Here is a 3,341-nt window from a genome sequence, read left to right as displayed (position 1 = left end):
GATTGCGCACTAATACATGAAAACGGAAAAGTGTTATGTGCAAAGTTGTTTCAAGTGGAAGAGGTATAAATATTAATGCAATAGTATAGCGAGATCAGCTTACGTCGGATGTAGGGGTCCAGAGTTGTAGCGATACTAACTTGCATGTGTGCCCCCTCCCCTCCTTCCCCATCGCCTCCCCACCATGCAACGATCCATCTCCCATCTACATGGCTCAGGGGCAAAATTGGATAGTCATAGCATAAACCTAGATCATGCAATATAATACATGGAAAGGGAAAAAAGTTATGTGCAAAACTGTTTGAAGAGGAGGAGGTATAAAGATTTTTGCAATCAATGTATTCCAAGTTGTATGTCTCATGCGTTTGATGCTTTGTTGCTTCTAACAAAAGCTGGACCATACACATTACACATGGGCTCATAGTCGTAAACTTTGTCACTCTATTGGGTTGTTTCTTCTAATTATCTTGCGTATAGGCTAAGCGTGCATACCAAAAAGCTCTAGACATTCTTTTGGACAAATTTGCCCTCCACTTACATTGAATGCAAGGGTCGGGACTTGTAGTGGTATTAATTCACATGCACGGGGTTGGGCCTTGATCTTCTTGATCCCTCCCCCCATAATCTACATGTGACGGTCCAACTCCCATTTGCATGGCTTAGGGGGGAAAGTGGGTAGTCACGACATAAATGCAACATAATGTACAGAAAGAAAGGGAAAGGGTATTATATGCAAAGAGGTAGTCGAATTGAATAGGGTGCAGCTTATTCGCCTCTCACATGCGTGCCATGATCAAGGGCGCTTGACCCATCTCTTGGTTTTGGCCCTTCTCCCTTAGCACCACATGTATAAGGAGGAGTCATATCTATTTTTAACAACGATTACATACACGATTTATGTCTTCCCAAAGGATTAACAACCAATCTTAAAGGTCGTCTATCTCCACCAGCACCACCGTGAGGACAGTGCTAGTGGGAAAGTGCAACTAATCCCCGAGTGGTTTTGATAATTCATAACAACATATATTTCATTAAACTAATGCCTACTCAGAGAATATTTCAGGAAAGTTCAATTTAGGTATGACAATGGGATGTGAATGTGGACCCCCTCAAAATGCAAAGGAACAATGTTGGCAAAGCTTCAAGACTCCACATTTTTTGTTAAGTGATCCAAGATCACATTGAGTCCAAAGGAAAACCAATACTACTAAAAGGGGATGGGGTTTTGATCATGGACTAACCGCTCAAAGTGCTTAGATATATTGCTCCGAAACACTCAGCCACACTCTCACATTAATCTATGTAAACCCTAAAGTCTATCTCGGTCCCACCGAAACACATCTACCCGGACCCACCAAGAAACACTTGACATAGCCACTGCCTAAACCCTAGCAACTCGGCCTCACCGAGATGACCCTTCGGTTCCACCAAAGAGCACTTGTTAACCTTTCGTAACCTATCGATTTCATCTCGCAATTTTCAAGTGGTTTGGATCAGTCTCACTGAAGTGTGGAAAGTGATTAGGTCATCACTCATCGATCTCACCGAGCTATTCCATCTGGTCTCACCGAAAAGCCTAAAGTTCAAACCTTTTGTACTAGTCGGTCCCGAGTGATTTCACCTGGTCCCATCGAATAGTGCATAAAGGTGTGTAACAGTTAGATTTTTGGTGTTGTCTATATATATACCCCCACCCATTCCACCAACTCTGAAAGAGCAACCAGTTTGAAGCTACCACTTCCCATATCCATTTTTTGATAGAGAACCACCCACACTTGTGTTGAAATCAAGGGGATTCCACTCCAACCTTTGATCCATGATTTCTAGCCTCCCCAACTTGCTTTCCACTCCAATTCTTCTCCTACCACATAGCCAAATTTACGAGAAAGTGATTGAGTGTTTAGGAGACTATCTTTTGAAGCACAAGAGCAAGGAGTTCATCATCAACAACATCTATTACCTTTTGGAAAGTGGTGTCACCTAGATTGGTTAGGTGTCACTTGGGAACCTCCAAGCTTGTGGAGTTGAACCAAAGAGTTTGTAAGGGCAAGGAGATCGCCTACTTCATGAAGATCTACCCCCGAGTGAGGCTAGTCCTTTGTGGGCGTAAGCCATGATGACATAGACAAGGTTGCTTCTTCGTGGACCCTTTGTGAATGGAGCCTTCCGTGGACTCGCGCAGTCGTTACCCTCCATGGGTTGGAGTCTCAATAAATGTGGATGTACGGTAGCACCACCAATCGGAACTACGAGAAAAATCACCGTGTCTTCATTGCGTTTGATTTCTCCGCCCCCTCTCCTTTATGTTCATGTGCAAATTCATTACTTTCCATTGCCTACTATCTTAGACTTGCATGTGTAGAGTGTGACAAGACTTGCTAGAATTGCTAAAACTTGCCAAGAACTAAAAGTGGGGAAAGGCTAAGTTTTTATTGGTCAAGTATCACCCCCCTTCTAGACCTACTTGCGATCCTACATAGTGTCGAGCTATATACATGGGTCTCTTGTACAATCTTGATGACGTTCCTCCGACCATCACCAATGCTCCACCAATCAAGCACGAGATCTCACCTTCGCTTCTAATGGCTAATAGCGTCTCTATTAGTGATCACTCAAGTCCATGTATTATAATGTAGGTGTTGTAGTGTTGGGGAACGTTGCATGGGAAACAAATATTTTCCTACGCTCACCAAGATCAATCTAGGAGATGACCATCTACGAGAGGAGAGATTGCATCTACATACCCTTGTAGATTGCTAAGCGGAAGCGTTAAGAAACGCGGTTGATGTAGTCGAACGTCTTCGCGATCCAATCATGATCCGTCCCGCGAACTCCGATCTAGTGCCGAACGGACGACACCTCCGCGTTCAACACACGTACGCCTTGATAACGCCTTCACCTCCTCGATCTAGCGAGCGATGGTGAAGTAGTAGCTCGAGTCCTCCGGCAGCACGACGACGTGGTGGCGGTGATGGTGGCGAAATCTCAGCAGAGCTTCACTAAGCACTACGGAGAGGAAGAGGGATACGAGGGAGAGGAGAGGCAGCGCCGTGGCACGAATAGATCTGTATGGGTGCGACTGCCCTCTCTCCCCTCCTCTATATATAGGGGGAAGGGTGGAGGGAGGAGCGCCCCTAGATCCAATCTAGGGGTGGCGGCCAAGGCAGATGGGGGCGCCCCATAGGGAAACCCTAGGGTGGCTTGCCCCCCAAGCCAGGTGGAGGGAGCCCTAGATGGGGCGCCCCACCTCTCCTGGTTACGTGAGATGGGGTGAGAGGGGCGCTCAGTCCCTAGTGGGCTGGTTTGCCCCCTCCCCTTGGCCCATGAGGCCCCCTAACACT

The sequence above is a fragment of the Triticum aestivum genome, chromosome 5D (assembly GCF_018294505.1).
Source record: "Triticum aestivum cultivar Chinese Spring chromosome 5D, IWGSC CS RefSeq v2.1, whole genome shotgun sequence".
NCBI lineage: Eukaryota > Viridiplantae > Streptophyta > Magnoliopsida > Poales > Poaceae > Triticum > Triticum aestivum.
This window is presented reverse-complemented; position numbering follows the sequence as displayed.